Source organism: Microtus pennsylvanicus, chromosome 5 (genome assembly GCF_037038515.1).
Source record: "Microtus pennsylvanicus isolate mMicPen1 chromosome 5, mMicPen1.hap1, whole genome shotgun sequence".
NCBI classification, from domain to species: domain Eukaryota; kingdom Metazoa; phylum Chordata; class Mammalia; order Rodentia; family Cricetidae; genus Microtus; species Microtus pennsylvanicus.
Genome location: NC_134583.1, coordinates 25,599,436 through 25,622,624, shown reverse-complemented (window position 1 = coordinate 25,622,624; position 23,189 = coordinate 25,599,436). Strand labels below are relative to the sequence as shown.

Here is a 23,189-nt window from a genome sequence, read left to right as displayed (position 1 = left end):
TTTTCCTTGCTTTCCTTCTTCCTATTCCCTCCCTGATGCGGACCTCTCCCTACTTCTCCTTTCTTCATATTTTTGAGATAAGAACTTGCTGTATAGTCCAGGCTATAACGGTCTGATAATTTCTACTTAGCCCAGGCTGGCTTGGAGCCCACAGTCCTCCTACTTCAGCCTCCCAAGTACTGGAATCACAGGTGTGTATCATGTCTGCCTCATGCTTGTTCATTACTTTTATATTTTAAATTAAATTTTTATCTTCTGTGTGTATGCGTGTGCACACATGCTCACACGTACATGCATATAATACCTCTATATAGAGGTCAAAAAGTTAGCTTCCCACACACTAGACAAATACTCTTCCATAGCCTCATGCCCACCCCTAGAGTCTTCTCCCCCACCACTCAATGCAAAAATAGAAATTTTTTTTAATCACATCAAAAACCAGACAGGCTTGAAATGTAACTTCATGGTAGAGTACTTATAAGTATCCATAAAGTTTGTGTTAAATCCCAGTTCCTCACTCCACCAAAACAGTCAAAGATAATTTCCCAGCTTTAGTAATTGGGAGCTGGGGTGGGAGAGAACCACCAGAAGGCTGTGGAGGTGCAATGAGGATCAAATACAATCTAGAAAATGATTTTTAAAATTTAATGTTAGAGGCAGAAATCACTTCTTAAATCTGTGCTTAAATACAGCTCACCTACTGAGAGGAGATATTATATAACTCCCCAAGCTGAGCCAGTGTCTGGGGCTAAGTCCCTTTCATAATCAATGGCATTTACTCTGAGTTGTTCAGGTGGGGTAAGAGCTCAGAAATCCAGGAAATCGGAGATGCTTTGCCTTAGAAGATTAAGTGCTGAGCTTAGGTACGCTGAAAGGCTTTGAGAAACCCGAGGCTATCGAGTAATCAGACCCCGGGATTGAAAAAGTCGCTGCTTCCTGTCTGTTAAGCAGGTTTTTCTGTTTGCTTAAAATGTTCAAATTTATTCCCAATTGTCAGAGCTGGAAGGACGGCTTAGTGGGTCAAGCCCACATTGCTCTTATAGCGGACCCGAGTTCAGTTTCCAGCCACTCTGTGCCTCTACTCCAGGGGGTCCAAGAACTCTGGCCTCATGCACACCTCCCCATGTGCACAAACATGCATAATTATTCTTAAAATAATAAGGCCAAGTCTTTAAAGAAATAAATTAAAGGACTGGAGAGATGGCTTAGTGGTTAAGAGCACTGGCTGCTCTTCCAGAGGACCTGGGGTTCAATGTCCAGCACCTATATGGCAGTCATAACTGTCTGTAACTCCAGTTCCAGAGGACTTGACATCCATGGCAAAATACCAATGCACATAAAATAAAAATAAATAGAAGGAGAAGTGAGTTATAAAAGTCACCAGTTCCTCCTCTGTATTCCTACACCATACTGGAAAATGGCAGGAACTAAGGTTGCAGACTTCTAAGCCAGGCAAGCAAACATAAGCTTTGTTCTGGTCTTGGGGTGGGGCCCCTACCTAAGTGAAGTGAATCCTACTTTAGGAAAAGCCTTCTTTTCGATGGGCAAAGAAGACTGCTTTTGGGGTGTATGGGACCCCAGGAAGCTTCTCACTCAGCTCCCTGATGATGGCTCGGTGAACATAAACATTTGTCTCTGGATGGGCCTGCTAAGATTACGGCCTTCCTCTTGTGAATTTAATGAGAACACAAGCCACCCGGCAGAGAGCAGGGACCAGGAGGAAAGCATCAGCTCCAGTGAGCCTGGATACAGACATTTCTTGGGAACAATAAGACATAGGAGGGTTTCGCCTTCACATTTCCACTCAAAATTACACGGAGAGGAAAATCTGTCCATTTTATACTCTTAAAAATCTGTTCTTGAGATGTGGCAGGGAGACAGCTCTGTCAACAAAGTGCTTTTCATGCAAGTTTGAGAACCTGGGATCAATCCCCAGGTTCCACAGTAGAAAGTCAACCCAGTGATGGTGTGAACCTGTAATTCAGGCGCTGAGAGGATCCCTGGGAGCTGACTGAGCAGCTGGCACAGCCTGACTGGTGAGTTCCAGGTCCCACTGAGAAACCTTGCTTCAAAACTGGACCAAACCAAACCAAACCACACCACACCACACCAAACCAAACCAAGGTAGATGCGCTGCCTGAGGAGGAACAACCAAGGCTGTCCTCTGGCTTACACCACACACACACACACACACACACACACACACACACACACACACCTCTGTTTTTATTCAATGATATGATCCTTTACTAACAATACCGCCAATGATACCTCAGTGAACTCTATTTCTTCTTTGCTTGCTCCTTTCTTCCTTCTCTTGTGTCCCCCTATAGCTCCCCAGTTGTTTAATCTGAAACTACTTTAGAAGTTTCCTGTCCTCTCCTTCCATCCCTCCAGGCCCAAGTCAGGAGTGTTCTACCTTCTACACCTGGACTTGTAGGCCTTTGTCCATCTCCCCGGCAAAGGTCTCAGCGTTTCTCCTCTGAGCACAGTGCTCTCTTCACTGTCCTGCTGCTTTGAAAAGTTCTTCCCACTGGCCTTTGAACAATCCATACTGCATATGGCCACTGGGAGACCCATATGAAATCTCTCTAGGGCTTGGAATATCTCTCTGGGATCAAGACCTTGCCTAGCATTTAGAAAGTCCTAGACTTCATCCACTGTACTGTAAAGACAAATAATCAAGACTATTTCCAAGATATGAATCACATCTGCTTTCCATTTCTCAATTCTACACAAATTTGTTTGTCTCTCCTTTGGGTGAAAATCAGATCCTAAAATGGTGAAGGCAGAGGAGTAGGAGCTCTGGGCTACAGATGCTTCCATCACTGACCTGGGTCTGCAGCAAACGCAGCCGCCCAAAGAAGCGGCATTGTCCACAGAACCAATGTCTTAGTGATGCAATGAATTAACACTGGTCCTCTTGCTAGAAGTAGAAACAACTGTGGAACAGAAGCTTATCTGTGGTCTGTGGCTACATGTTTCCTTAGAATTAATAGGACACATCATTGTACTGAAGCAACTCTCTTGGGTTCAGTATTCCCAATATTCAATATTGGGTTCAGTTCCTTTTCAGAGACTTCCCAGCACCTTGCATTGTGTCGGCAGTGCTCCTCCCTTCTGGAAGGTTCTTCCCCACCAGCTGCTTGTTCTTCGAAATTCAGCTCATCACCACTACCCTCTGAAAAGTCCCAGACTTCCTGAGGCAGAAATCCACTCTGAGCCTCTCAATTCTGAACACACTTCTTCTGCAGGTATGAATATTAACTGAGATACAATTATCAGTTTTCCTCACCTCTTCCTCAGACCAACAACTCTTCCAAGACAAGAGATTTTACCCACCTGTGCATTGCTAACCATTGCCTGCCACCCATTCATAGTAGATGCTCAAGAGGGAGGGAAAAGACAAAAACCGGGAGATGACTCAGTAGCTAGGAAGGGCCACGTACTGCTCTTCTAAAGAACCCGAAGGACCCAAGATCAAATCTCAGCATCCACATCAGGTGGCTCATAATCACTTGTAACTCTAGCTACAGGAGATCCAGTGGCCTCCTCTGGCCTCCACGGGCACCCATGAATCCATGGCAGACACACATATAAATAAAAATAAATCTTTTTTTTTTTATTTTTCAAGACAAGGTTTCTCTGTGTAACACTTCTAGCTATCCTGAAACTTTGTGAACCAGGTTGACCTTGAATTCACAGAGATCTGCCTGCTTCTGTCTCCCAAGTGCTTGGTTTAAGGGCATGTGCCACCACTGCCCTGCTAATAACAACAAATATTTTTTTAAAAAAGGAGGAAAACAAGAATAAATGGGAAAGCTCCAATGATGCATAATTAATAAAAATTCAGGGTCAGAAATTGGGCTTCAACCTGAAAATCCTAAAAGCAAAAGAGTCAGCCACTGGCTCTTACCTCAACCTTTGCCTGAAACTGGCCATCCTGCCTCCTGGAATCTCAGACTGAGACTGTGTGTGGAGAGCTGTCTCCTCCCACTTTATAATCCTCTCTAGGGCTGGAATTAAAGGCGTGCACCACCCAGTTTCTATGGCAACTAGTATAGCTACTGGGATTAAAGGTGCGCATTACCATAATCTGGTCTGTTAGGCTGACCAGTGGGACCGTTTCAGTCTCAGATCTTCAGGCAGTCTTTATTTATTAGAATACAATTAAAATGCCACTATATTCCAAAATGTACTGAAATGTTGCTGTGTTTGGACTGTGTGTTAGATGCTTTTCCTATATTATTTCCCATGCTTGATACACTTCCTAGGTTACTTCCTGTGCTAGATACTCTTCCTACGTTACTTCCCATGTTAGATACTCTTCCTACGTTACTTCCTGTGCTAGATACTCTTCCTACGTTACTTCCTGTGCTAGATACTCTTCCTACGTTACTTCCCATGTTAGATACTCTTCCTACGTTACTTCCTGTGCTAGATACTCTTCCTACGTTACTTCCTGTGCTAGATACTCTTCCTACGTTACTTCCTGTGCTAGATACTCTTCCTACGTTACTTCCTGTGCTAGATACTCTTCCTACGTTACTTCCTGTGCTAGATACTCTTACTGCGTTACTTCCCATGCTAGATACTCTTCCTACGTTACTTCCTGTGCTAAATACTCTTACTGCGTTACTTCCTGTGCTAGATACTCTTCCTACGTTACTTCCTGTGCTAGATACTCTTACTGCGTTACTTCCCATGCTAGATACTCTTCCTACGTTACTTCCTGTGCTAGATACTCTTCCTACGTTACTTCCTGTGCTAGATACTCTTCCTACGTTACTTCCTGTGCTAGATACTCTTCTACGTTACTTCCTGTGCTAGATACTCTTCCTACGTTACTTCTCCTGCTAGATACTCTTCTACGTTACTTCTCCTGCTAGATACTCTTCTACGTTACTTCCTGTGCTAGATACTCTTCCTACGTTACTTCCTGTGCTAGATACTCTTCCTACGTTACTTCCTGTGCTAGATACTCTTCCTACGTTACTTCCTGTGCTAGATACTCTTACTGCGTTACTTCCTGTGCTAGATACTCTTACTGCGTTACTTCCTGTGCTAGATACTCTTCCTACGTTACTTCCTGTGCTAGATACTCTTCCTACGTTACTTCCTGTGCTAGATACTCTTCCTACGTTACTTCCTGTGCTAGATACTCTTCCTACGTTACTTCCCATGCTAGATACTCTTCCTACGTTACTTCTCCTGCTAGATACTCTTCCTACGTTACTTCCCGTGCTAGATACTCTTCCTACGTTACTTCCTGTGCTAGATACTCTTCCTACGTTACTTCCTGTGCTAGATACTCTTCCTACGTTACTTCCTGTGCTAGATACTCTTACTGCGTTACTTCCCATGCTAGATACTCTTCCTACGTTACTTCCTGTGCTAGATACTCTTCCTACATTACTTCCCGTGCTAGATACTCTTCCTACGTTATGTCCTTTCAATCCTTTCAACATTCTTCTCTTGGGGATGAACTTTGGTCTTATTTCACAGAGGTCTTGCTTCTGGTCCTCAGGTGATTTGGATCTTACCTGTCTTTGTTCCTTCTGCTGTGATTGGGGATAAGATGCAGATGATGAGGCTGGTCTTCACAGAGCCTACTATTCGATGTTGGTGGATCCCATTCAAATTTAGAGGTAAAAGAGCTAGGGCTCAACTTTAAGAATATCTTAGAATTTCTTGAGAGTCACAGATAATTTGAAGTATAGAAATATCATCTAAATTAATTTTGTTTTTTGTTTTTATTTTTGTTTTTCTAAACAGGGTCTTCCTTTATATCCTGGTCTCGCCTTGAACTCCTGGGTTCAACTTCCTGAATGCTGAGATTATAGGCATGGATGACCACATCTGACTTAAAGCAACTCGTTAAAACAAGCATAATCCCAATATGTTTCCTGTGTTTATTAAATAGAGAATAACTATGACAATATGAAACTTGATACGAAATTTCTCCATTTGGTCCGTTTTGCATATCATATTATCATGTAAAACAGAGAGAGCTAGATAGACACAACAGATAAGCATGCACATGCACACACACATACACATGCACAGACACACACACACCTCTCATATAGGGTATGCCTGTCTAAAGTAACAGCAGTTCAGTAGATTAATCACAGCATTCAAAGCTAGGCAATTTTGTATATTTCTTAGTTTTCTTCCCCAAGATAGTACCGAGCAATAATACCTTTCCATTTCCCATGAGATGATGGGATACAATCATGGTTCTACAAATGCAAATTGTACAACTCCCTCCAACAGTTCTTTATTCCTTGACTTGTTCAGTTAACAATAATAGTTCTACCTAGTCTATCTTCCTTCTACTGTTCCGCAGGGTTGTAGAGAGGTGACGTCTAAAAGCCACAAACATCACCCCCGAGCTGAATATTTTATAAATGCAGCATTTTTTTTAAATGGAAACCAAGTTTAATAATCTGGCTCTGGACTTTGTCAGTGCTTAAGAAGCTCTTGTCCGTGTTCCTTTAATATTAAAGCCCTTTGGTCCCCGCTGTGAAAAAAAAAAAACCTGAAGACACCTCTGAAGTTACAGTGTTTGTTACAGTTTGTAGAGTGGCCAAAGCCAGTTTCAAGCCTCCTGTGAAAGTTGCCATTTATTTCCTAGTGTGAAAAGAAACGTCCAACAATTATATTTACCTGAAATTATGAGTAGTCAAGAGAAACAGTCAGAATGTCTGCACTGCCTAACAAGGCAAGTGATTAACCAGGCTTCTTCTTGTGAGGGCTGGACACCGCATGCAAGCAGCCAGACTAGGCTAGACCGGAATTCCCCAAGACTGCTCACTCTAAATACTCCTTCTGGATGTTATTTTGTCAAATGAATTATCAGCTGAAATCTCTTTTTCCCTTTCATTATCCGTAGGAGAGAGCAAACTGGGAGGGTGGAGGACTTTGGCTAGAGACATGTTTTCAATCATCTAGGCGTCCCAAGTAGGGGGAAGATCACAGAAACACTGAACTGCACCAGAGGCCGGAAGGGAAGACTGTTTTTTCCCTGAGGAAAAGTAGATCACCGTACTTACAAAAGTCGCCTTGAAAGTTTTCTCTCGAAAAAAGGCACTGGGAGCAGGGAGGAGGCAGAGGAGCAGAGATTAGGTGGCTGCGGACTTCCTTCCTCCCCCAGAATGGGAGACTCATTCTTCCTTATCGCCCTGACCTCTGAGGGGCTCCAGGAGCCAGGGAGGCCTGGCCTCTGATCCCCACTGCCCTCCCTCCTGGCCTCTGCACCTCGGATTTCCAACTTGCAGATAAAGCTGTCCGGCCTGACACCAGCTCCGAGCCTCATTAGTGACTGTCTGCGAAGTGCTTGCAAGATGCAGTTATATAAGGCTCGCGTATTATTATTATCATCACACACCCCCATAGACCCAGCTCTGCCAGATAAACAAAAGGCAGTTCCAAGAAGAGGAGGAGCAGAGGCAGAAGTTCCACTGGGGGTGAATTTCGGGACACTGCTGAACTGACTGGAAAGGAAAAAAAAAAGGCAACCCAATACGAGTATGCAAACCTCGGCAAACAAACCGTGCTGCAGCTGGCTGGCTGGGAGGGGAGGGGGCGGGAAGGGAGTCAGGGTTTCCAGGCGTGCGGTTCTGGCGCCTGGAGCACCCGGTACAGTAGCTGCCTGTGGCAGGATGGAATGGATGAGGAAGATGTGGGCTTTGGAAAGCCAGGAGTTCCAGAGGCCAAGTACTTAGTAAACACTGATCGTTCTTAGACCCGGACTTGGTGCCCTGGTCTCTTGATTTCTGGTTTCTTTCTCCTAATGGTGGTTTGCAGGGAATCTCGCCTGCACCGTGGAATCCTCCGTTTGAAACCTGTCTGGATCTCTGTCCTCTCACCCAGCCAGGGACATCTGAGAAAGTTCCCTGCCACGGACCCCATCTCCGCTTGTTACTGTATCTTCTTTAGATTGCTATTATCCGGCCCATGGTACACCTCCTGGTGTGAAGACTCCTACCCTGGCATTTAAAGTTTACAGTTTTTGTCTGGGCGCTAATTTCTCACTTCTGGTAGCACCCTCCAGTATCAGCACCCAAAAGGTAGATTTATCAGCCCTTGCATTTCCGACCTCACTCACACCACCTCTCCCCTTCTCAGTTCAAATCTCTGATCCCCTGCGAAAGGTACCGGAATTTTTGTTTTGCTGTCAACACTGCTTTTTGTTACCATTGTTCACCAGCTTTCCCAAACCTACCTTTTCATAGGCTTGGGAACCCGTGTTGTTTGTGCTGGTGGCCTGAGTCAAAGCCTCAAGAATAACAGTAGCATAGTAAGGTCATGGCATTTGCTTGAGATCAGGTCTTGTTATATAGCCATGGCTGTCCTGGGACTCACAAAGATCCACCTTCCTTTGCCTCCACTTTCCCAGAGCTAGGGTTAATATCATTGCATTATCTTATGACTGATTAAATCTCACCTGTGACTTCTAGTTATGCAGCAACCTCCCTGTGAATTAATTCAGATGTTGGTTGCTGGGGATGTCTAATAGATTCTTAAGGGTTGGTGGTACCCCTCACTTCTTTGAATGATTGAATGTGTTCACGTTTAAAGGGGAGAGGCTGAGACTTGGCTCAGTGCTAGGAAGAATCCTTGCCTAGCACGCTTGAAACCCTGGCTTCCATCCTTGCACTGGCCAAAACAAAGGCACAGTTTTTATCAAATATTAAGAGGAACACCTTAATTTGAGCTGTCTTTTATAAGTCTGCAGAGAAGCAGGGCAGCTAGCATCCGTGACGCCTTTGCTACCCACAGAAGGTGAGCTGTAAAGTACAGTTTAGGGGCCAGTGAGATGACAGATGGGAAAAGCACTTGCTGATAAACCTTGCAGCCCTGAGTTCGATCCTCAGAACCCATTGTGAAAGGAGAGAAATTCCAACAAGCTGCCTCTGACCTCTGCAAATCCCGCTCCCTGACGTACATAAATTAATCAGTGCAATTAAAAGGAAATGAAATACAGCTTATTTCATACAATCCCCTGAAATTGGGGATTTTCAGCACTAACACACTTGGGGATGCACTTTATGGGAACTATGTGGGCCCTTAGAAATAAGCCACGGCTCTCTGGTTTATGACCTGGGGTGAATACAACCTTCGTGAGGCTTCTAATTAACATATTCTCCGTGACATTTCCTCTATTATTCTTTGACCGAAACAAGATGCTTTAAGTTCTGCGCCTGGTGGCTGGAACCTCCATCCTGTTATTTAGGAGACTCAGCAGTTTCTACACAACACACGCTCCCCAGGGCATACAGAATGTTCAGTGGATCAGAAGAACTTCCCCGCCTCCTTGAATATGGAACAATCAAAACCAATTCGGGTTCTAAAGAATTTCAGCGTCAACTGGAGTCTTTGGGGTTTAGGGCTAGATGTGCCCACGCATTCTTGTTTTGTATTTTAGAGAGATCGGGGACCCAGGACCTCACTGGTGCTAACTCAGTCTCAACTCTAATAAGCTCGCTTGGGAAAAAAAAAAACTTCTTTTATTATTTGATTATTTGGTATGCTTGGGTGTTTTTTTTTTTTTTTCATGTATGCAGCATTCTTGGGAGGAAGAAGGGGGCTTTGGATCCCAAGAATTAGAGTTACTGATAGTTGTGAGCCAACTATGTGGGTGGTGGGGTTAGGATTCAGGTTCTGTGAAATGGGCTCTTAACCCCTGAGCTATCATCGTCCTGCTTCCTAGTGAGCATTCTTGACCTAGCAATATCCTGACATACAATCGTTTTAATCTTTACGTTACCAATGGGAAAACCAGGTCTGGCTGTAGCCCATTTTCCTCCCGTATCACACAGTCCCTGAGAGAAGCAACTTTTCAAGAGGCAAGGTTCATTGTGAACCAGGGTTTCAGAGATTCCCATCCATGCTGGGTCGGTTCTGTTGTCTGCAGGAAGCCTGTGATTGGGCTAGAACATCATGGCACGGCGGTGCAAAGCATCCTGCCTAAAGACACCAAAAAGCCAAAAGAGCAAAGGAGGGAGTTGGTAGGAGCCAAGAACCAACTTCAAGAGCGTGACCCCAGTGACCTGATGCCCTTCACTAGGCCCTGTTTTTGAAGGTTCCAGCACCTCCCGAGGATCACAGGCCAGCTATCAAGCCTTCAGCCCTGAAGCCTCTGTTGCAGATCCAGGCCACAACATTAACTACACAGCTAAGGCAGTGTCTAAGCCGGGATTTGAACCCCAATCAGTATGACTCCACAGACTCCATTCCTTCCATATCTGTAAGGAACCTTACGTAAAAAGAATGACATCTTCTCGGTATAAAACTGGCTTTCCAGGAACCTGAGCCTTTCAGCCTATGTCTGTTCAGATGCTTTACCATGTGAGGCATGACGGATGTAAAACCAGGCTAGCTCCTGTCAGTGACACTAAGTCCTACCTGGTCCAGTCTTCAACCCAACTCAGCTTCCTGGGCTTCTGCTCACTCCTGGCCCAGGAAATTTGTCAGAGGAGCTAATCCAGTCCTCCCTTGCATGTCCTCTCCAGCTAGACACAGACAGCCCATCCTGGCTACAACAGAGCCAGCCTCCCCCAGTCCTGGGGGTTCATTGTGTTCCCAGTCCCAGAGTGTACTCTGCTTACAGCCTTGGGTCTGTCTCTGGTTGGTGACTAACACCTACTGTGGATTCTCTCTGTGCAGTGTCGGATACTGTGAACTCCAATGTCCCCAGAGCTCTGGGGGGGGGGGGGACTCCCTCCTTCCCCGCCCTGGTGAAGAGAGCAAAACAATGACCAGACATTAATACTAATACCAAAAGGAATTTATTACACAGACCCTTTGCCAAACAGACCATTTTTGGATTTTCGTTAAGCATTTGTTATTTGCAAACAAATGAATTTTAGCTCAAATAATGCCAACCAGACCTGATCTTTATTAATTTAAACACCCCTGAGCTTTGCCATCTACTGCTTCTAATTTTTATTTTGCTCACCTAGAGATCTTGGAGGTCAGTTGCATGTTCTCTTTCGTGAGAGTTTTGACTACAGTCCTGCCCGGAGGCCAAGGATAAAAAGATGACCCTTCCATGTCTGTCATTTAAAGACACTAACTGCATTCTCTCAGGAAAATGCAGCCGAAAGAATTTTTCTCAACTCCGTAGATGGAAGATTGTAATAAACAGTTTTTGCCCATCTGAGACATCCTATCATTAATATATTTCCAAATTCTCAGCCCTTAGAAACAAAGCTCCCGATGTAATTTCTTTCCTGTTCATGCGATTTACAATAGAAAGGTCATGTTTGCACTAGACTTTGGTGGGAAATTAATCTTCTTCTCTCCTTGTATTTCTGTAGAATCCAAGCACTTCATTATTTAGTCATTTCCAAATATGAAATGCTTGTCATTCTTCGACAACGACCTAATCTTCCCTTTGTGGGTGGAGAAGGAAGCCGTTGCCAGGGCACAGATCACTTGGAAGGTTATGAGGGGCCCTGCAGAGCTTTCCTCCATGTCTCAGCCAACCCACCAGGCAGGCTGTAAATGGTTCCACCCGTGGCGTGTACCGTACAGTCTCTTCCCATCATGCAAAGCCCGTCTGCATCCGGGTAGGAGCGCTCAGGGCGCAGTGGCTATCAGACTGCAAATGTGGGCTAGACCAGCCTAAGCAATGAGTTCTTTTTTGTTTTGCTTTGAATTTTAACTTAATTCATTTGAAAATGTTTGCCATTCTGTTTTGTTCACATTTATGCCCTGTCAATGTTCTTCACCCTGCTCTCTATCCCCAACTGTACCTGTCTTCTTGCCAAACAGTGCCCGTTCTGCTTTCAAATCACTCATGTCTTTGTTAATTCTAGGCCCCTCTAGTGAGACAGAAGGGTAGTAGCAATGTATGTCTTTTTCCCCTCCCAGTTTACATAGTTGAAGGCCAGCCTGGGCTACGTGGCCAGTCCCCATCTCAAAAAACCCCAGAAACAAAGTTCACTTGGAATCTGCCGTACAAAATAAACATCTTTAGACCACCCAACTGACTTCAACATGGAGGCTCTGCCTCCTCCAACCCTCTCGTCTTTCAGATGGTGCGTCCTGTATGTGAACGCACAATTCATTTCAACCACATCCGTTTCCTCAAACTTTTATTTTAGGGGTAGGGACTAGCGCTCTTTAAATTTCATGACATTTTATCGACAACCATACAGCGTGAGCTTTTATGCAATTCTAGAGGCAGCCGAAACCCTGCCCACTCCCCACTTCAAAGGATTCCGCACTTGACCAATTCTGAAGGATAAATTGATTTTCTCATCATTTGCTGCCTTTGACAATAGGAAGGCTGACGCGGCAACATTGCTAAAACGACAGCTCCCTTCCACCCAAAGGGAAAGAATGCGTGTTAATATCCTTAATGACTGGCATCTTTATGAGAAATGTGAAATCATTTATCCTCAGCAATAACCTGCCTAGGATTAAAAAGTACTTGGGGCTTAGAACGGAAGTAATCTGTCAGGAGAAATTATTTAGACTGATGTGAGTTAACCGAATCAATTGGCTTCCGGTAGCTTCCTAAGGACCTAAGGACATGTAGATTCAAGTTGGTTAAAAGTCAGCAAGAGCTGCTGAAGAATCTGGAAAAGAACTGCCATTCTATAGGAGGAAAACATAACACATTTATTGGACAAATTCCTTTTGCGAAAAGATAACACATTTACTTGACAAATTCTTTCTCATCTACTAGAAACGAGAAGTGTTTTCGGAGGACACGGATAGCAAAGGGACCCATGGAATAGCAGGCAGATGGCTTGCTTGCTCAGAACAATAGTGGGATCTCACAAAACCGTCTTCTTGTGAGGCCCTGATTCTAAACAATAGTAGTCTAGTCTTCTCAAGGCTGGCGTGGGCATGAGCCTGAGGGACAAGCGTGGTTCTAGGTTTGTGTCCTGCAGGAGCGCCTCCTCCTACTCCAAATGGCCTCAGCACTGTGCACCAACTACCAAGTATTTATCAGAATCTCATCCCTCTCTCTCGCCAGCTTCACAGCAAGCTCCTTCTCCTCTTTACCCAGAAAGCCCAGTAAATTATAGGAAAAAGTGCGGTAGCCGCATGGGAAGTTTAATTGGTCTGGGCAAAAGGTGTAAATTGTTGGAAAATGTAAACTGTATCCATGTGACTGACACCTAAATTTTACTGTTTAAAGAGGAGAAGAGTAGAGTCTGAGTGTCCTGCAGGCGCTGGTACAATAGCACTTCTAGGGAAGAGAAAGGCGTCCTGAGAGGGGTTCCTTCAGCGGTCTGGGTTTACATGTTTAAACATAAAAACAAAAAGGCATGGGTTGGTGGTATAGCTCTTGACAGGGCACTGGCCCAGCAGGAGCCAAGCCCTGTCTGCTACTCAGTATCCCACCCCACCACAGCTGTGTTATAAATAAAAGGAAGTGGTAAGTACCTTGTTAAAAAGATGCAGTTAGACAATTACCTACATGTTACTGTGACTTTAGACCAGGGGACCATCAAGGGACCAAGTGCTTTGATGGTCTAAGAAATGAAAAGTTTTGTGTGTGTTTATGTGTGTGTGTGTGCGCGCGCACATGTGTACGTGTGCACAGGTGCACATGTATGTGTGTGTGCATGCATGGAGATACCAGAGGTCAGCTTTCTCCGACACACTTCAGATCCCTTCCACCTTGATTGGAAGAGATAAGCGGCTCTTACTGACCCGGCCAGTCATCCTGGCATCTAACTTCCAGACCCACCTGTCGCTGCCTCTCCAGCCCTAGGGTTAAAACACATCTACATTTATATGGGTTCTGGGACTGCAGGTCAAGGCCTCAAGTCCTTTCCTGACTGAACTATCTTCTGAGCTCCCAATTCAACATTCTGGTGTTGGAATTTTAGAAACGGTGCATTGGGGGAGGGTTGACCAACACAGACGAGAGAAGACGTTTCATATAAAATGAGTTAGGCTTGTCACCTGGTCTTTGTGCAAGCAAGCAGAGGCACAGATTGCAAACGCAGTGCCATGTGCACCAATGAGCAGGCATTTGAAGGAGTGGCAAGAAGAGACTAGATGGAGGCTGAAGAGGAGACAGGAGGACTGGACCCTGATGCCAGCCCATTACAGCGGCTGCAGACTGAGAGATACAGTGAACAAAAAGCCTCAGTATGCAGAACCTGCAGGAGCCCCTTGTCTGGAGCTGAATGCTGGGGCTAAGGCTGAGCCAGGGATAAGAGTGACAGGCAGGCTGGCAAAGATGTGACGAGGGGCAGACTTCTGCAAGCAGTCCTTTAAGGCTTTACGCCAGGCCGAGCCGAGGGACCTGAGTGAGGTTGTCTGACTTTAATGGATGCAGATTTTACCCACAGTTCCCTCACATTGCAGTGAAGTCCGGTTGTGCTCTAAGGTGTCTGTCTGTGTGCTGTCTGGGAATCCCTGGACTAATCCAAAGGTGACTTTGCAGAAGTAAGTGGGGATTGCGGCATCCAGGAGGCAGAGGCAGGCAGATCTCTGTGATTTCAAGATAGCTTGGTCTACACAGCAAGTTCCTGACCAGCCTGAGCTGTATAGTGAGACCCTATTTTTCTTCGTTTTGTTTTGTTTTTTAAAGGAAGGAGGGGGGAAGGGTTGGGGTGGGATGGGAGAGATGTTTGTCACCCTCTGTTTTTAACATACATCTTGCCTCTGACTAGTCCCTTCCTGAGTCACATGGATGGCCACGAAGAGCACCTGGGAACGTGCCTGTGTCTGCTAGAGATGGCTGTGCCCTGGATTCTTTTCGAACTGGTTAGAACAAAAAGAAGGAAGAAATCATGAGCTCTAACCAGCAGCATGTGGGGCTTTTTGTCCCCTTTCCTTTTGTCACACAGACAAGCAGGCACTAAACAGTCTAAACAAAGTAGTCAAAGGCCACACCTGTCAGATTATTACGAGGGCAGTTCAGCCTCCCAAAGGCTGACTTAATCGTTTAACAGTGAAATTCGTTCTCTCTTTCTTTCTTTTCCTGGCTTTAAAGCCACGCTTTGCAGTAAAGCTGAGGCTTGGTGCCTTGAGCCAACTTAATTTCTAGGTCTTGTGTTTAAGTATTTAGACCATAATGTCTTAAAAGCTTTTTAATAGAGAACTCTAAACATCGCCCATTCGTTAAACAAGCAATTACTGAACGTTTGGAGTGTGCCTGGGACTCCTGTGGATTGAGATAAGATTCTTCAATCTGCCTTTTAAAACAAATATATGTTCTTATGCACCATGTTCTTAAAAAAGAATTTTGGAGGGTTAAAAAAATTAACAAATACAAGGAAAAGAAATTGGTTAAACTCTCAACTAGGTTTAAAAGGAAAGTAAGGAGCGAGAATGACATTTGGGCAAAGCTCTTGCTCAGGGTTGAGTGAATCCGGGGTTCAGTCCTCAGCACAGCAAAAATAAACTCACACACGCGCACGTGCACACACTATTCAGTGAGTTGGCTCGGTGGGTAAAGGCACTTGTTGCTAAGCCTGATAACCTGAGTTGAGTGCCTAGGACCCACGTGAAGCAGAAACCCAACTCCTGAAAGTAGTCCTGACTTCATACACCTGCCATGACATAGACAAATAAATAAATGCAATAGCAATTTTAGTAAATAAATGCACAAAGGGAACGGTACAAATATTCAGGCAATGGTATCTAGTGTCTTGGGATGACTTCTCCTTTGGTGTATCTAAGTCTAGAGCATTGCCGAAGGGGTTCAAACTCCAGAATTCAGCTCCTTATACAGAAGATGAGGAGAAACAAAAGAGAGAGAAGGTGAGAGAGAGAGAAAATGTATCCCTTCTCCCAAATGCACTAGAAGTCATCTCTACACGCCATGGTACTATATCGCTCAATATTAATATTTCAGTGTGGTTTACCTAAGAATACAAAATATTACATAATGTATTAGTTTGTCTTTCATAAATCTCAACTTAGTATATATAAAATGTAGACATTGTTCTTGGTTGTTTGTTTTCTAAGTGAATGTTTTCTTTGTATTAACAAAAGCAGCATAATTCTAGACTTTTCAGATATGGGTATTTGGTGAAAGGCATAGGGAATTGAACCAGGACCTTGCACACACTTGGCAGATGTATCATGGACTTATATATAGCCCCAACCCTTCAGAAGACGTGGGATACTAGCAGAATATACTGGGTGATTGCATGTAGCTCAGTAGTAGAATATCTGCTTAAAGAATGCACATGGCTGCAGGGTCAATTCTCAATACCAAATTTCCTCATCATAGCTAAATAAAAAAAATCTACTAGAGAGAGTTCTGATTATAGATGTCAGGAAATAGGTCCTTATCTAAACCTTGCCAAGTTCTGGATATGGACAAGAAACCTACATAGCCTACTCCTTGTATTTCTTAACCCATAAAATGCATGCAGCGAGACTCATTCCATCTAGTCTTCATTTAAGCCATCATGAAGATCAAAGTTAAAAAGGACCTATGGAGATGATTTGCAATGGTGGTGTGATGTGTAAAAACAGTAACTTTTGATACACAATGGTGTATCTGTCGTTTCAGTTCATCCAGAGGTACAGGCAGGATTGTTCAAGTCTGAGTCAAGGCTTATCCTGGGCAACATAATGAGATTCACATCTCAAAAAAAGAAATCAAAAATTAAATGATGAATTGTCCTTGACCAGTACTACTAAGTATTGGTGACTTGTTGGTAGACAGTGTGACCTGGTTTGTCAAAGCTTGTAAGTACAAGCTAACTTCTCAGTTTATGAAAATAGATTAGAGAAAGTGTAGAGAAACAGATCCAGATCTTAGCTCCCTTTTCTGCTGCTCACCAGCTCTGCTGTGTGTGCAATGACTTCACTCTCTGTGTTTTCATTTCTTTACTAAAACCTGCAGAGCTAAAAGGAGTTGCAAATGTAATGGAAAATTATAAGACAAGTAGAAATTGGTTGCTCAGGTTAATCTGCAGTTGATAAGCTGTCCTAATTGGCTTGCTTTATAAAGACCAAAATCACGTACATGTGTCCCTCAACTGTGGGGTAACTGATGGGGTTGCCGGCCCCTCGAGATGTTGAGAACTAAAAACACCAATCAAAGATGCATCTAATCCATGTAACCTATCAAACATCGTTGCCTAGACACGTCTAACATACTCAGAATACTGACATCAGTCTACAGTTGGGCGAAACACCCAAGCAATGTCAAATTTACAATAAATAGCTGTCTTAGGTAATTCATTGAGTACTACACTGAAAATCAAAACCAGAATGGTTGTGTGGGTACGCCTTCAAAGCATTGTGAAATCAATCATTAATTATGAATCAGTTTGTCAGGGCAGGAACTCTGTGTGTGTGTCTGTGTGTGCGCATGCACACCCCACCCCTGTGAGTGTGTATGTGTAGATTGAAAGGGATAGAAACATAAGAAAAAGAGAAACTATGGTCCCTCTCTTAAAAAATATTGAGAATAATCTTCAGAGATCATGGTCATTTTGGCTAGATATTAGTATGTTCGTGTGTATTACCTACAAATGTGACTTAGTTTCCTATCCTTAAAAATAGGCACAGGTATTTAATTTTATGACATTCTCTATAAGATTCTCTAAACCAAATATAATATTTATATATGTTTTACAAAGTCTTAAGTGTCAGTTGTCATATGAAATTTTAAAATGTTTATTTGGGGTCAGAGAGATGATACCATGGATAGAAATACAGGCCACCAAACTTGAGTTTGGTCCCCAAAATCTACATGGTGGCAGGAGTAAGCCCAACTCTCCGAAGACGTCTTCCAACCTCCACATGTGTGCTGTGGCGTGCCTCCTTCTAAATAAATGCATAAATGTAATTTAAAAAACTAAAAATGTTCATTTCATAAACGACAGGGAAAAAAATTAAATTTTACTCAGAGGGCTCCCAACTTGTAGTAAATACAGGCAAGAAGTCCACCCTCTGTACAAGCTGATCACTGGTGGGAGAACAAGAGAAAGAAGCCTTTACCATATTGCTCATCATTTTGAGTTATCCTTCTTGAGGTCTTTTTAGGTTCAGTCTTTCATTTTAGCAGCTTGCTGCTTCATGTGTGTTTGGGGGTGGTGGTAACTGAGCATATTTAAGGTAAGATAGTAGAAAGTACAGAACCAAGTTGGAAGGACAAGAGAACTTCAAAGAGCATAGCAACAGTGCAAAGTGGCTTCTTCTGTTGCTCACCGTCAAGGGACGACAGCAGTGCCCCTCACTGTGGCTGGGAAGCACATGTAGAGAAGACAGAGCTTTCTTAGAGTTGGAGAGAGCACAGCTCCGGTGCAGACAGAAGGCACGGCTGCAGAGAATTGTCTCCTAGCACTCACTGTAGTGTAGAGCATCTACACAGAATGGGTTATTATTGTCCTATATTGCCTTTGCATTCCCAACAAAATTCACCCATCAGAAGCTGGAATCTCCATAAAGCCAAACTTGGGCTGATTGTATAATTCTAGCCAGACTTGCCATCACATTTTCCAGTGAATTAAAACATGACCAGTAGCCCACATATACCAACAAAACCACTTTTTTTTTCCTATGACATAGTTCCTTCACTGCTCTGAAAATCATAATGGTTTCCATTAGATACATATAACAACAAAGAAGAAATATGGAACACACACACACACACACACACACACACACACACATATATATATATATATATGGGACAACTTTCAAAAAGAAAAAAAAAACACACACTTGCTCCTTGTCAAGAAATCTTTTTATTTCAGATTTAAGTTGTTTTCTTATGGTGCAAAATGAAAAAAAAGTAAGATAAGGAGTATGACATCCATTTGTAAACCAATAGAGATTAATTTTGTTTCCTTTGCAAAGAGATCAGTTTTAATCATAACCTATATGAATGCACCATTGTATCTACACTTCTGCAGTTTATTGCAACACAGTGAAATGAGTTCTTCTGTTTCTTTTGGAAAAGCTCCATTGAAATATTTCAAATGTTCTTTTCCTAATGATATTTTATTACTGAGTGACAGTTCAGCTGCTTTCATTCAGTTTGTCCACTAATGACAAAGTATGCTATATTTTGAATAACTTCTAAATACAAGAGCAGAACAGTAGGAGTCGTAAGTCATGAGTTCTCTGAGTAGAGACGAACTCAGTCACTTTTGGTATTGGAGGTCCTTGTAATGGGAGCCATGGGGTGGTGGGGACCACGCCTACCAGTCTTGAGTTCTCACACTAACTGCCCCTCCACCCAGCCAGTGCTCAGAGCCAGGGATATGGTGCTTCCAGAACTTTGTCTTTCTGGGCACCAGAGTGGTACATCTTCTCTGCTTTCCCAAATGCTGCTAAGTTTCCCTGACTGAGCTCAATGAGGACATTAAAGAAGGAGGGATGAACAGCACATTGTGGGAATTTATAAAAAAGAATGTCGTTATAAAGAGTATGATGGCATCCTCCTGTCATCTGAGTACTAGGAAGGGGCAGAGGCAGAAGGAGTCTCATAAGTTTGAGCCTAACCTGGGATACATAGCCACCTGTCTCCCAAACAACCCCACAAACACACACACCCCACAAAACAAATCAGCAGAAAAGCAAAGGTCTTTAGTGTAATGGTTCTCAATAGCAACAGTGAAGGTTATTTGTTTTGGAATGGATTTTTTACCAGAAACATACCCAAAAAAGAGATGTCCCCAGCCCCATAATTCTTTGCAGTGTTCATATTTCATCCGTGGTTGAGGAAGAAATAAAGCTCATACCCTTGTGTCTTAATTTGAAATTGAATGTAAACTCACATGAGTCTCATTGGTAATCCAGAGATTTGGATTTTTTAAAAAGTTTCATTAATTTTGTTCTATGTGCATGAGTGTAAATAACTGTGTGCCCTGTAGTACCCACGCAGGCCAGAAGAGGGAATCTGGTCCTGCTGGAAACGGAGCTGCAACTGGTTGTGAACTGGTGCTGGTTCCTCTCTCAGAGCTACCATGCCAGTCAGTTTCAGTTTGAACTTGGAAATAAGACCTTGGTTGCATAATTCTCCTGGGCAGAAACTCTCTTTGTGAGCTAGGGAGACAACTCAGTGGCAGAATGCCTACCTAGCAGGCAAGGCTCTGAGTTGGACCCCATCACAAGAAGGAAGGAAGGATGGAGCACACATCCAATCCCAGCACTTAGGAGGCAGAGGCAGGTGGATCTCTGACTTTAAGGCCAGCCTGGCTATTACAAACAATGCTGCTATGAATATAGTTGAGCATATACTTTTGTTGTATGATAGGGCATCTCTTGGGTATATTCCCAAGAGTGGTATTGCTGGGTCCAGGGGTAGGTTGATCCCGAATTTCCTGAGAAACCGCCACACTGCTTTCCAAAGTGGTTGCACAAGTTTGCATTCCCACCAGCAATGGATGAGTGTACCCCTTTCTCTACAACCTCTCCAGCAAAGGCTATCGGTGTTTTTTACCAAGGCCAGCTGGCCCGGGTCTGAAAAAGCATGGGATAAAACTGGACTCGCAGAACATAGCGGACAATGAAGACTACTGAGAACTCAAGAACAATGGCACTGGGTTTTTGATCCTACTGTGCGTACTGGCTTTGTGGGAGCCTAGGCAGTTTGGATGCTCACCTTACTAGACCTGGATGGAGGTGGGTGGTCCTTGGGCTTCCCACAGGGCAGGGAACCCTGATTGCTCTTTGGGCTGACGAGGAAGGGGGACTTGACCGGGGGAGGGGGAGGGAAATGGGAGGCAGTGGCGGGGAGGAGGCAGAAATCTTTAATAAATAAATTAAAAAAAAAAAAAAGGCCAGCCTGGTCTACAGAGCAAGCTCCAGGACAGCCAGGGCTACCCAGAGAAATGCTGTCTTGAAAGCAAACCAAACCAAACCAACCAACCAACCAAACAAACAAACAAACAAAAGAATTTTGTGGTTTCCGGCAGTTCTCTCCACAGATTCACCTTGTCTTTCTTCAGATGTCAAAGCTCCTTAGATGTTCTCCAAGGCACACATATTTCTAACTTTCTATATTACCCTAACTTCCCAGAACACCCAATTTTAAGATAGTTTAGATGCATCAGCACACAGGGTTCACTATCTTTGACAGAATATGGCAATCATATCTTTTCACGTGGCTTGCTAATTGCCCTACAGAGATTTCCATTCCTAGGCAAATAAATTTATTAATCAAACTCTATTGTTGCAGAGAGACAGAGAGAGACTGAGTCTCCTTGGAGTCTATGGTATTTCAACTGTGTTGAGCAGCAGACAGTAGATGGGTCTCCCTATCTGGGAGTCTATGGTATTTCTACCATACTGAGCAGCAGACAGTAGATGGGTCTCCCTATCTGGGAGTCTATGGTATTTCTACCATACTGAGCAGCAGACAGTAGATGGGTCTCCCTATCTGGGAGTCTATGGTATTTCTACCATACTGAGCAGCAGGTATAGATGGGTCTCCCTATCTGGGAGTCTATGGTATTTCCATCCATACTGAGCAGGTATCCTTCCCTAGCAGTCTGATCTGGCTCTAATTTCACAGGTCCTCAAAACCATAATTGTCACCATCTCCTCAGTTCACCTCTCAAGAGAAATTAATTGCTAGCGTAGAGTTCCAAGTGGTTGGCATGTGACTGACACCCAGCTATAGCATTTCCCATCTAATCAAGAGAGATTCGGATCAGAGTTGGCCTATTGTCTCTCTGAATCCCTTTCTGACTGGGTGCCAGCTGGCTCCAATGCAGCCCCGGAGTGTGATGTGGGCAGAAGAGGGACAAATATTCGAGCCAGACAGTCGGTGACTGCGATGGTGTCATTCACGTTGTCTGAAGGTGCCTGAGGGAGCGGTGGATTTGTGGCTGATTAGTGTCCTGAAATTCTCAATGACCAAAGTATAATTTCTAGCCCTGTCATCTTTGACCCCTCTAACTGCGGCTGTAATGAGGGCCTGTAGCATGTGAGGATATGTGATATTCAAGTCATGTTTGACGGACACGGGACTAAAACCTCAACATCTGCCTTAGTGAGTCTAATAACCCAAGGACGGGGAGGCACAATCTCCGAGGAATGGCAATGAATGCAAATTCGTACATAACCAAGGGCTAAGATGACGGCAAAGTTTTACGTGGAAAGAGATCACACAGAAAGGGAAACTATTAATGCCTGGAAGAGTTTGAGAAAGAAAGTTCCGTTGAGGTAATGGGGCTGGGATCTTTCCCATCAATCCAAGATGGGTGAGCTTTGGCATGCGGAACCTTAATGGGAGCCAGGCCCAGCCCAGAATGCAGTGTGAGCAAGTGGTTTATGACAGAGGTAAGGTGCAAATTCAGGATGCCTGAGACTAGTTTAGTCCAGAGCGGAAAAGCCCATGGAGGGAGAGTGGTGGGTGGTGTGAAGCGTGTGGAGGGAGGGGACAGATGGGAGGGCGATGTGAAGAGCGTGTGGGCGTCCATAGGCAGGAGCTGTAAAAATTGTGCGAAGAAACTGCGTTAGAGTGGATGAAGGGCAAGACTGGTTCCAAGGGAAGATCCATTCACCAGAGGTCTGTAAGATTGCCGGGGATCAGAGCGATGCCAGAACTTAGTTTAGAAACAAAACGGGCTGCCGGCTATTACAGTCATCCTAACGCTGCTTAAGTTGCAAAGATATCTTGGTTTGCACCACAGAGCCTAATCTGGCCTGGAACTTCCTATGTAGACCTGGCAGCCTTGAACTTTCAAAGGAGTCTTGCAGCCTCTGCCTCCCAAGCGTGAGACTGCAGTCAGAGGCCACTATGCCCGCTCAAAAGAGGAGAGTAATGTGATCTAGATGAAGGGAATGGTAAAAGAAAGGCAAAAAATCAACATCATTTTCCTGAAGAATAATCAGCTTGCTTCTGCTCGCACTATGGGCGGCAGCCCCAAGCTGGGATCCGGGTTCCTGGTTCCCAGCATTCCTGCTGTTTACCATTGCTCCGCCCCCTCCTTTTCCTGGCAGTAGCTACTATTATTTAGGGCATCGTTCTCGTTTCCATCTGAGTCCTGAACAGTTATCAAGGAAACAGCAAAATGTACATTTTAGGTTACTATTTGCTCAGTGTGAAATATAATTCGTATGAAACCAAAGAGGCAGCGCAGGGTTCAGAAATACTACAGCTCTATGCTTCTGCGCCGGACTTAGTTGTCCAGTTGAACTGGACTGGTAGATTAAGAGATATTCTTGGAGCAAAATGGCTAATCAGAGTAACAGTTGCTAAAAACGAGTGCTTTCTTGTTCTCTCTCTCTCTCTC

At 44.1% G+C, this 23,189-nt stretch overlaps 1 protein-coding gene across 3 annotated transcripts in view; it reads right to left on the bottom strand.

Moving 5' to 3' along the window:
• The window catches only part of Sulf1 (sulfatase 1), a 164,972-nt gene that overhangs the window by 128,587 nt on the left and 13,196 nt on the right, over nucleotides 1–23,189 (bottom strand). Inside the window, exon 1 of one of the 3 annotated variants that reach the window (XM_075971382.1) lies at nucleotides 7,056–7,330. The exons of the other annotated variants lie outside the window; for them this stretch is intronic. The gene's annotated coding sequence lies outside the window, so the exon portion shown is untranslated. Of the gene's footprint in view, nucleotides 1–7,055; nucleotides 7,331–23,189 lie in introns of those variants that run through there. 3 annotated transcript variants of the gene reach the window in all.